At 28.5% G+C, this 13,512-nt stretch overlaps 1 protein-coding gene and 1 pseudogene across 2 annotated transcripts in view; both read right to left on the reverse strand.

Annotated features, from left to right (window-relative positions):
* LOC145259675 (regulating synaptic membrane exocytosis protein 2-like) overlaps positions 1 to 13,512 on the reverse strand; it is a 602,608-nt gene that overhangs the window by 499,453 nt on the left and 89,643 nt on the right. The gene's annotated exons all lie outside the window — the stretch shown is intronic.
* LOC145265670 (5S ribosomal RNA) lies at positions 942 to 1,058 on the reverse strand (annotated as a pseudogene).

The following is a 13,512-nucleotide window of genomic DNA, read 5'->3' on the forward strand; positions in this document are numbered from 1 at the left end:
ATCTAGAAGAACAAGATTGTCGCCAGGTGTCTTAATGTCTTCTAGCAAGATTCCGCTCTTGCACATAAAGTCACGATGGCCCGGATGTTCCTCGGCGTTAATCGCCGGGATTGTGACTGCATACCTCATTCGACTACAAGTCACCTGATGTTTATTCTGGGGTGTAATCGAGGTCAGTATTAAAAAAAAGCACGCAACTCTGTCGCCAAATAAACTGCCAGGTCACTGCATATACAGCTTTTGTTTTTATTGCCTATCTCGTTTCTTTATTGTCAAGCGATGGATTTTGCTGCAACATCCTGTTAACATATATATATATATATATATATATATATATATATATATATATATATATATATATATGCATTCCAATGTGTGTATATATATATATAACCAAGTTAGGGAGACACACGTTTACAAACATACATATACGTAAAAAGGCTTCCTTCAATCTTGACAGACTATGGATATCCACTGTAACGGTGCCTGCGCGTGAAATGAAATTTTTGTGGCAAGAGTTGTGCAATCTCCAGCCATACCTCTCCTCCATATATACACACATAAACACACACATATACATACGCGCATCAATGTATACATATATATGCCAACATATATATACATTTACTAATATAATAAAAAACACATATATTTACACACACACACACACACACACACGCACGCACACACACACATATATATATTCATGCTTACAAATAGTATAGCTCGTACACATATATGCATTTATACACACATTTAAAAAAATGGCTTCCTTTAGGCTTGACAGACTATGGATACCCATTGTAAGGGTGCCTGCGCGTGAAATTTTTGTGGCAAGAGTTGCGCAATCTCCAACCGCACCTCTCCTGAGTGGACATTGTTAAATACCAGTGAAGTGGGGGTTCAGGAAGACTGGAAACAATGCCGAGGTAATTTGGAAGCACATACAGCACCTAGAATTCCCAAATGGTCAACCATTTGGTACTAGCCAGGCTCAACGTTGCTTAACTTCGGTGATCTGACCAGAACCGGTGTGTCAACGTGATTATGCCGTACATATATACATATGCATATGTACATACAATATATAGATATATTCATACATTCCAAAATATGTGTACATACATATAATTACAAACACATCTACTCATACACATATATATACTAACACACATATATACAGACATATAAAACTAAATACGCACTTGGATATATAAACAAATATGCATACATATAAACCTTTTCATGTATTTATATACGCCTGTATACAAATATAAACACAAACTTATATGCTTATCTACATATATATGCGCATTGCATGCATACTTATACATATCTACACATTCAGTTTTGTCTTGCTTCTACATATACTTTACTATATAGACATATAAACTCCTTTTTCTATCCATGTAATATGCAGGTGCACACATACCCACAGATAAAAGTGTATGTAGGGCATATATATATATATATATATATATATATATATATATATATATATATATATATATATATAAGTGATGTTTGTGTAGTTCCAACGAGAGAAAAAATGTATATTTAAAAGAGTGTAGCCATAAAAAATTATGGGTTTTTTTAGCCTTTTATCATATTTTTATTTTAAAATATTTTTATCACGCGTTTCAAGCTTTGGTTCGCTTTCTTCAGATATTTGCGTGAAAAGGTTTTTTTGTAAAATGGGAGTTTGAAATGTTATTTTTACATTTGCTGATACTAAATGTGTTTTTTAGAGTGATGTGGTCTTAGACATTTTGTCTCCAATAGTAAGTGTTGGTAGTGTCCGGTCAGAGTTAATTTCAAAGAGAGGGCTTTTGGTCCATTTGGTGAAGGTTTTTATGTTTCTTTTATGACTTTCTTTCCCCATGTATAGCACACATTCACACACAATCACACACACATACATATACATACATGTACATACACACATGCACACGCATATGTACGCAGGCATATACACATATACACACGCACATACATAGAAATATATGTAGGAGCATACATATATACATACCCATCTACACACTCACACACGTACTCATACACATCCACCCACTAATATATCACACACAAGTTGGTTATTTTTTTTATTTTTTATTTTTTTTATTGTTATTTTATTTTATTTATTTATTTATTCCCCCCCCCAAATCAAAACACGCATGCATACATGTGCTTAATCATTCAAATATTGTAGCAGGATCAGCCTGTCCGACAAGCAGATTTAGCAACTTAATAGACATCTTATTACAATCTTTCACAGATCAAGTTAAGAGCTACATAAGGGACGTCATCCACTTTCTTACTACCTTACCACATACAGTAGAAAACGGGACACTATTAGTTACATTTGACGTTAGCAGTTTATATAGTAATATACCCCATGATTTAGGAAAAGAAGAAATAACATTTTGGATCAACAGACACGCATAAACACTACATCCTAGATTCACAAAGCAATTCATTATCGATAGTATAGATATAATCGTAAATAATAATTCCTTCGAATTCAACAATGGAAACTACATCCAAACACTAGGTACAGCAATAGGAACGAAAATGGCACCGACTTACGCAACCCTTGCATTAGCCTTCCTAGAAGAAACCTTATATGAAAATATAGAACAAAAATTTGGCCACAGCACTAAAAAACTGGCCACAGCACTAAAAAACTGTTTATAGAATCCTGGAAGAGATACCTTGATGACTGCTTCATCCTGTGGAAACCCACATGAGGGGACATCACAGATTTACACACCATACTCCAGAACCTACATCAAAAAATTGAATTCACCATAAAACAAAACTCTACAGAATTACCCTTCCTAGATATACTGATAAAGATTAAAGACAATAACATTATCACAGACAATTACCGTAAACCTACAGACACCCAACAATACCTACACTTTAAAAATGACCACCCTAAAAGCTGCATAAAAGCCATTCCCCACACCCTAGCACGTAGAATCTGCACCATAATCACGGACAATAACCTTCGGACAATCCGACTCAAGGAACTACGAATAAATCTAAGAAAAAGAAAATACCCACCACAACTTATAGACAAAGTGATCCAACTTGCGATAAATATACCAGTAGAAGATTTGAGAACCCCTAAAGAACGAAACAAAGAACAAATCCTAACATACGTCTCTACACACAACACAAACAACCCAGAGCTTTTCACAGAGATAACGAAAAACCTCGTCCTACTTAACCAAAACAGCAAACTAAACAACTTCCTTAAAACAACAAAAATAATGAAAAGCAAACGCCAACCCAAAAACCTAAAACGCATTCTTACCTCATCCAAACTCAATTCAGATACAACAAAAGGAGTCACAAAATGCAACAAACAACGATGTGGAGTCTGCAACATAATATTCGAGGGAAACACATACACATTCACGAACCTACAAACATTCAAAATTTAAAAAAAACTAGATTGCACCTCAAAAAACGTGATCTCAAGGTCGAACGAGAGAAAGTCGAACAGATTTTGGTTATTCCGTCTTTTGAAGTATTGCCATAGATGATAGTATCGTCTGCAAAAACTAGATAAATAATCTCAGAACATGATTTGAGAGATCTTTGATGAAGATAAAAAGAGTCGGGTACAAGACAGATCTGTGAGTTGCGCCAGTGTTATTACTGTGAGCTTCGGATTTCTACCCTTCAACGACTACTTTAATAAACCTATCGGAGAGATAAGATTTGATGGATGATAAGAGATAAGATTTGATGGATGCTTTCCAGTTATTTCGTAGTTGGAAATCTTGTGAAGTAAACCTTTATGCAAAACCCCATCAAATACCTAAGGTATATCAAGAACTGTTGTTTGATCTGCCTTAAACATCGAGACGGTGTCTGCAGCGATTCCAGCCAGAGGAACCCAACTTCAAAAAGTCGTCCTCTGAGAGTGGAGAGCCACTAGGGAAAAAAAACTAAACCCGAATTCCCGGTATGCCTCCACTCATTGATTTCTAGAAAAATACAAACGGAGTCTGGTAGATAAACACCAAGAAATTCTCCAAGTCTCCTCACAACTATCACCATTGAAACCAGAAATGAACGATAACAAAGAGAATAAATTCAACAGACTGAGATATGTTTTATTTTTTTCTGGAATACTGTTTGTTAACACTGACGGGGTCTAAAGTCGTCAACCAGGTAACTCCCTTCCAGCAAACGTAAATTGGTTACCGTTCCCAGGACGTTTTGTGAGAAATGTTAGCTTCTCCTGCTAAACCAACTTTGTCATAATATAACCGTCAGCGCATCAGATGTTGATATCGCAGAACGGAAATCGTATTGCATGTGACTGAGTACGTTGATTTAGTCAAGGTGGTTGACAACTTCTGTATTTATCACAGACTTAAACAACTTACTCATGACGCACAGGAGACTGATTGGTTTGTACTGAGATACAAAAGACTGATGTCTAGTATTTTTCAATAGTGTGTGGACTGCTGAGGTTCTTCGAGGTGTTCGGAAGCATTTTTTAAGGAAACAAATCAAAATAACGCGTATATTCATCAATGTTTAATCTTTATTTACATAATAACTTTGCAGAAGTAACATGCAAATAAAACATTTGAAAATGTTTGAAATGTGAAATCCTTTTTTCTCAAATGAAAAATATTAATTGGAATTCGAAAAGATAGCTCGATAGTACACTATTAGAGCTATAAATGTTTTTATAATATACAACTTCACCAGGAACAGATACACTTTTTGTATACTGATTGCAAAAAAAAAAACGTTTCAGCTGAAATTATACATGCGTACAATTGTTTTGACCCATTAAGTATATATACATATATCTATATATATATATATATATATATATATATATATATATATATATATATATGTGTGTGTGTGTGTGTTCTCTGCACATGCTTTTTTAATTATTCTTATATATACATATATTGACCATCCCCCGGGAGGAAAACTAGGAGGAGACTCACGAACGGGAAAAACCGATATGAGACACTACGTGCCGAAGGCTTGCAAGCTGCGTGGAAAAGGTTAAGAAATGCCATGTGATTCCTATTGAGGTTGGTTGTCGTGGATTTCTAGGACACTCTATCATTCTGTTTCTTACAAAAATAGGAATCACGGGTCGCAATCTGAAAGTTACCATTGATCGTTTTAAGAACACAGCTCAACATGTATCAAGCTGGATTTGATGGAGAGCAAAAAGACTTCAACATAAACAGACGTTATAATTCCACCTTGTTGATCAGGTTTTTTTTGGGGGGGTTATACGCTGCACTGTGGCAGAAGTTGCTTCGTAGGACTAGGAGTGATAGTACCGTCTTGAGCTACTGAAACTGTGTTATCGCCCTGGTTGGCGGATAGTTAAGGCAGATTGTCGCCTTATAACAGCATCTTTACGCTAAATAAAATAATTGCAGAATTTCATTTAAACGGTTTTTGTTAATTGTGTTTTCAGTAAAGGGATTTCATGTAAATGGTTTATTGTAAAATTAAAATGTCGACTTCAATACATGTTTTCATAACTTATTACCTGGCTCTGCTTATGTATTGAGCATTATAGAAATAAATGTATTGAGCATTGTAGTAATAAATATATTGAGCATTATAGAAATAAATGTATTGAGCATTGTAGAAATACATGTATTGAGCATTGTAGAAATAAATGTATTGAGCATTATAGAAATACATGTATTGAGCATTATAAAAATAAATGTATTGAGCATTGTAGAAATAAATGTATTGAGCATTGTAGAAATAAATGTATTGAGCATTGTAGAAAAAATGTATTTAGCATTGTAGAAATAAATGTATTGAGCATTATAGAAATAAATGTATTGAGCATTGTAGAAATAAATGTATTGAGCATTGTAGAAATAAATGTATTGAGCATTATAGAAATAAATGTATTGAGCATTGTAGAAATAAATGTATTGAGCATTATAGAAATAAATGTATTGAGCATTGTAGAAATAAATGTATTGAGCATTGTAGAAATAAATGTATTGAGCATTGTAGAAATAAATGTATTGAGCATTATAGAAATAAATGTATTGAGCATTGTAGAAATAAATGTATTTAGCATTGTAGAAATAAATGTATTTAGCATTGTAGAAATAAATGTATTGAGCATTGTAGAAATAAATGTATTTAGCATTGTTGAAATAAATGTATTGAGCATTGTAGAAATAAATGTATTTAGCATTGTAGAAATACATGTATTAAGCATTGTAGAAATAAATGTATTGAGCATTATAGAAATACATGTATTGAGTATTATAAAAATAAATGTATTGAGCATTGTAGAAATAAATGTATTGAGCATTGTAGAAATAAATGTATTTAGCATTGTAGAAATAAATGTATTGAGCATTGTAGAAATAAATGTATTGAGCATTGTAGAAATAAATGTATTGAGCATTGTTGAAATAAATGTATTGAGCATTGTTTAAATAAATGTATTTAGCATTGTAGAAATAAATGTATTGAGCATTATAGAAATAAATGTATTGAGCATTGTAGAAATAAATGTATTGAGCATTGTAGAAATAAATGTATTGAGCATTATAGAAATAAATGTATTGAGCATTGTAGAAATACATGTATTGAGCATTGTAGAAATAAATGTATTGAGCATTGTAGAAATAAATGTATTCAGCATTATAGAAATAAATGTATTGAGCATTGTAGAAATAAATGTATTTAGCATTGTAGAAATACATGTATTAAGCATTGTAGAAATACATGTATTGAGCATTATAGAAATAAATGTATTGAGCATTGTAGAAATAAATGTATTGAGCATTGTAGAAATAAACGTATTGAGCATTATAGAAATAAATGTCTTGAGCATTATAGAAATAAATTTATTGAGCATTGTAGAAATAAATGTATTTAGCATTATAGAAATAAATGTCTCGAGCATTGTAGAAATAAATGTCTTGAGCATTGTAGAAATAAATGTATTGAGCATTATTGAAATAAATGTCTTGAGCATTATTGAAATAAATGTCTTGAGCATTATTGAAATAAATGTCTTGAGCATTATAGAAATAAATGTATTGAGCATTATAGAAATAAATGTATTGAGCATTATTGAAATTAATGTCTTGAGCATTATAGAAATAAATGTATTGAGCATTGTAGAAATAAATGTATTGAGCATTGTAGAATTAAATGTATTGTGCATTGTAGAAATAAATGTATTGAGCATTGTAGAAATAAATGTATTGAGCATTATAGAAATAAATGTATTGAGCATTATAGAAATAAATGTATTGAACATTATAGAAATAAATGTATTGCGTTGTAGAAATAAATGCATTGAGCATTGTAGAAATAAATGTATTTAGCATTGTAGAAATACATGTATTGAGCATTGTAGAAATAAATTTATTGAGCATTGTAGAAATATATGTATTGAGCATTGTAGAAATAAATGTATTGAGCATTGTAGAAATAAATGTATTGAGCATTGTAGAAATAAATGTATTTAGCATTGTAGAAATAAATTTATTGAGCATTGTAGAAATATATGTATTGAGTATTGTAGAAATAAATGCATTGAGCCTTATAGAAATAAATGTCTTGAGAATTATAGAAATAAATGTATTGAGCATTGTAGAAATAAATGTATTGAGCATTGTTTAAAACAATGTATTGAGCATTGTAGAAATACATGTATTGAGCATTGTAGAAATAAATGTATTGAGCATTGTAGAAATAAATGTATTGAGCATTGTATAAATAAATGTCTTGAGCATTATAGAAATAAATGTATTGAGCATTGTAGAAATAAATGTATTTAGCATTGTAGAAATAAATGTATTGAGCATTGTAGAAATACATGTATTGAGCAATGTAGAAATAAATGTATTGAGCATTGTAGAAATAAATGTATTGAGCATTGTAGAAATAAATGTATTGAGTATTGTAGAAATAAATGCATTGAGCCTTATAGAAATAAATGTCTTGAGCATTATAGAAATAAATGTATTGAGCATTGTAGAAATAAATGTATTGAGCATTGTAGAAATACATGTATTGAGCATTGTAGAAATAAATGTATTGAGCATTGTAGAAAAAATGTATTGAGCATTGAGTAATAAATGTATTGAGCATTATAGAAATAAATGTCTTGAGCATTATAGAAATAAATTTATTTAGCATTGTAGAAATAAATGTATTTAGCATTGTAGAAATAAATGTATTGAGCATTATAGAAATAAATTTATTTAGCATTATAGAAATAAATGTATTGAGCATTGTAGAAATAAATGTATTTAGCATTGTAGAAATACATGTATTGAGCATTGTATAAATAAATGTATTTAGCATTGTAAAAATAAATGTATTGAGCATTGTAGAAATAAATGTATTGAGCATTGTAGAAATAAATGTATTGAGCATTGAGTCATAAATGTATTGAGCATTATAGAAACAAATGTCTTGAGCATTATAGAAATAAATTTATTTAGCATTGTAGAAATAAATGTATTGAGCATTGTAGAAATAAATGTATTGAGCATTGTAGAAATAAATGTATTTAGCATTGTAGAAATACATGTATTGAGCATTTTAGAAATAAATGTATTGAGCATTGTAGAAATAAATGTAGTGAGCATTATAGAAATAAATGTATTGAGCATTGTAGAAACAAATGTGCTGAGCATTGTAGAAATAAATGTATTTAGCATTGTAGAAATACATGTATTGAGCATTGTAGAAATAAATGTATTGAGCATTGTAGAAATAAATGTATTGAGCATTATAAAAATAAATGTATTGAGCATTGAGAAATAAATGTATTGAGCATTGTAGAAATAAATGTATTGAGCATTGTAGAAATAAATGTATTGAGCATTATAGAAATAAATGTATTGAGCATTGTAGAAATAAATGTATTGAGCATTGTAGAAATAAATGTATTGAGCATTATAGAAATAAATGTATTGAGCATTGTACAAATACATGTATTGAGCATTGTAGAATTAAATGTATTGAGCATTGTAGAAATAAATGTATTGAGCATTGAGAAATAAATGTATTGAGCATTGTAGAAAAAATGTATTGAGCATTGAGAAATAAATGTATTGAGCATTGTAGAAATAAATGTATTTAGCATTGTAGAAATAAATATATTGAGCATTGAGAAATTAATGTATTGAGCATTGTAGAAATAAATGTATTGAGCTTTGTAGAAATACATGTATTGAGCATTGTAGAAATAAATGTATTGAGCATTGTAGAAATAAATGTATTGAGCATTGTAGAAATAAATGTATTGAGCATTGAGAAATAAATGTATTGAGCATTGTAGAAATAAATGTATTGAGCATTGTAGAAATAAATGTATTGAGCATTGTAGAAATAAATGTATTGAGCATTGAGAAATAAATGTATTGAGCATTATAGAAATAAATGTATTGAGCATTGTAGAAATAAATGTATGTAGCATTATAGAAATAAATGTATTGAGCATTGAGAAATAAATGTATTGAGCATTGTAGAAATAAATGTATTGAGCATTGTAGAAATAAATGTATTGAGCATTTTAGAAATAAATGTATGGAGCATTGTAGAAATAAATGCATTTAGCATTGTAGAAATAAATGTATTGAGCATTATAGAAATAAATGTATTGAGCATTGTAGAAATACATGTATTGAGCATTGTAGAAATAAATGTATTGAGCATTGTAGAAATAAATGTATTGAGCATTGAGAAATAAATGTATTGAGCATTGTAGAAATAAATGTATTGAGCATTGAGAAATAAATGTATTGAGCATTGTAGAAATAAATGTATTTAGCATTGTAGAAATAAATGTATTGAGCATTGAGAAATAAATGTATTGAGCATTTTAGAAATAAATGTATTGAGCATTGTAGAAATAAATGTATTGAGAATTGTAGAAATAAATGTATTTAGCATTGAGAAATAAATGTATTGAGCATTATAGAAAAAAATGTATTGAGCATTATAGAAATAAATGTATTGAGCATTGTAGAAATAAATGTATTGAGCATTGTATAAATAAATGTCTTGAGCATTATAGAAATAAATTTATTTAGCATTGTAGAAATAAATGTATTGAGCATTGTAGAAATAAATGTCTTGAGCATTATAGAATAAATTTATTTAGCATTGAGAAATAAATGTATTGAGCATTATAGAAATAAATGTCTTGAGCATTATAGAAATACATTTATTAAACATTGTAGAAATAAATGTATTGAGCATTGTAGAAATAAATGTATTGAGCATTGTAGAAATTAATGTATTGAGCATTGTAGAAATAAATGTATTGAGCATTATAAAACTAAATTTATTTAGCATTGTATAAATAAATGTATTGAGCATTGTAGAAATAAATGTATTGAGCATTGTAGAAATAAATGTATTTAGCATTTTAGAAATAAATGTATTGAGCATTGTAGAAATAAATTTATTGCGCATTGTAGAAATAAATGTATTGAGCATTGTAGAAATAAATGTATTGAGCATTGTAGAAATAAATGTATTGAGCATTGTAGAAATAAATGTATTGAGCATTGTAGAAATAAATGTATTGAGCATTGTAGAAATAAATGTATTGAGCATTGTAGAAATAAATGTATTAAGCATTGTAGAAATAAATGTATTGAGCATTGTAGAAATAAATGTATTGAGCATTGTAGAAATAAATGTATTGCGCATTGTAGAAATAAATGTAGTGAGCATTGTAGAAATAAATGTGTTGCGCATTGTAGAAATAAATGTATTGAGCATTGTAGAAATAAATGTATTGAGCATTGTAGAAATAAATGTATTGAGCATTGTAGAAATAAATGTATTGAGCATTGTAGAAATAAATGTATTGCGCATTGTAGAAATAAATGTATTGAGCATTGTAGAAATAAATGTATTGAGCATTGTAGAAATAAATGTATTGCGCATTGTAGAAATAAATGTATTGAGCATTGTAGAAATAAATGTATTGCGCATTGTAGAAATAAATGTATTGCGCATTGTAGAAATAAATGTATTGAGCATTATAGAAATAAATGTATTGAGCATTATAGAAATAAATGTATTGAGCATTGTAGAAATAAATGTATTGAGCATTGTAGAAATAAATGTATTGAGCACTGTAGAAATAAATGTATTGCGCATTGTAGAAATAAATGTATTGAGCATTGTAGAAATAAATGTATTGAGCATTGTAGAAATAAATGTATTGAGCATTGTAGAAATAAATGTATTGAGCATTGTAGAAATAAATGTATTGCGCATTGTAGAAATAAATGTATTGAGCATTGTAGAAATAAATGTATTGCGCATTATAGAAATAAATGTATTGAGCATTGTAGAAATAAATGTATTGAGCATGATAGAAATAAATGTCTTGAGCATTATAGAAATAAATGTATTGAGCATTGTAGAAATAAATGTAATTAGCATTATAGAAATAAATGTCTCGAGCATTGTAGAAATAAATGTATTGAGCATTGTAGAAATAAATGTATTGACCATTATTGAAATAAATGTCTTGAGCATTATTTAAATAAATGTCTTGAGCATTATTGAAGTAAATGTCTTGAGCATTATTGAAATAAATGTATTGAACATTACAGAAATAAATGTATTGAGATTTATTGGAATAAATGTCTTGAGCATTATAGAAATAAATGTATTTAGCATTGTAGAAATAAATGTATTGAGCATTGTAGAAAAAAATGTATTGAGCATTGTAGAAATAAATGTAGTGAGCATTGTAGAAATAAATGTATTGAGCATTATAGAAATAAATGTATTGAGCATTATAGAAATAAATGTATTGAACATTATAGAAATAAATGTATTGAGCGTTGTAGAAATAAATGCATTGAGCATTGTAGAAATAAATGTATTGAGCATTGTAGAAAGAAATGTATTGAGTATTGTAAAAATAAATGCATTGAGCATTATAGAAATAAATGTCTTGAGCATTGTAGAAATAAATGTATTGAGCATTGTAGAAATAAATGTATTGAGCATGGTAGAAATAAATGTATTGAGCATTACAGAAATAAATGTATTGAGCATTATAGAAAAAAATTTATTTAGCATTGTAGAAATAAATGTATTGAGCATTGTAGAAATAAATGTCTTGAGCATTATAGAAATAAGTTTATTTAGAATTATAGAAATAAATGTATTGAGCATTGTAGAAATAAATGTATTGGGCATTACAGAATACATTTATTTAGCATTGAGAAATTAATGTACTGAGCATTATAGAAATAAATGTCTTGAGCATTATAGAAATAAATTTATTGAGCATTGTAGAAATATATGTATTTAGCATTGTAGAAATACATATATTGAGCATTGTAGAAATAAATGTATTTAGCATTGTAGAAATAAATGTATTGAGCATTGTAGAAATAAATGTATTGAGCATTGTAGAAAAAAATGTATTGAGCATTGTAGAAATAAATGTATTGAGCATTGTAGAAATAAATGTATTTAGCATTGTAGAAATAAATGTATTGAGCATTGTAGAAATAAATGTATTGAGCATTGTATAAATAAATGTATTGAGCATTGTAGAAATAAATTTATTGAGCATTGTATAAATAAATGTATTGAGCATTGTATAAATAAATGTATTGAGCATTGTAGAAATAAATGTATTGAGCATTGTAGAAATAAATGTATTGAGCATTATAGAAACAAATGTATTTAGCATTGTAGAAATAAATGTATTGAGCATTGTAGAAATAAATGTATTGAGCATTGTAGAAATAAATGTATTGAGCATTATAGAAATAAATGTATTTAGCATTATAGAAATAAATGTATTGAGCATTATAGAAATAAATGTATTTAGCATTGTAGAAATAAATGTATTGAGCATTGTAGAAATAAATGTATTTAGCATTGTAGAAATAAATGTATTGAGCATTGTAGAAATAAATGTATTGAGCATTGTAGAAATAAATGTATTGAGCATTGTAGAAATATATGTATTGAGCATTATAGAAATAAATGTATTGAGCATTATAGAAATAAATGTATTGAGCATTGTAGAAATAAATGTATTGAGCATTGTAGAAATAAATGTATTGAGCATTGTAGAAATAAATGTGTTGAGCATTGTAGAAATAAATGTATTTAGCATTATAGAAATAAATTTATTTAGCATTGTATAAATAAATGTATTGAGCATTGTAGAAATAAATTTATTGCGCATTGTAGAAATAAATGTATTGAGCATTGTAGAAATAAATTTATTGAGCATTATAGCTATAAATGTATTTAGCATTATAGAAATAAATGTATTGAGCATTGTAGAAAAAATGTATTGAGCATTGTAGAAATAAATGTATTTAGCATTATAGAAATAAATGTATTGAGAATTATAGAAATAAATGTATTGAGCATTGTAGAAATAAATGTATTGAGCATTGTAGAAATAAATGTATTGAGCATTGTAGAAATAAATGTATTTAGCATTATAGAAATAAATGTATT

The sequence above is a fragment of the Euprymna scolopes genome, chromosome 3 (genome assembly GCF_053919585.1).
Source record: "Euprymna scolopes isolate OS-2025 chromosome 3, ASM5391958v1, whole genome shotgun sequence".
Taxonomy (NCBI): domain Eukaryota; kingdom Metazoa; phylum Mollusca; class Cephalopoda; order Sepiida; family Sepiolidae; genus Euprymna; species Euprymna scolopes.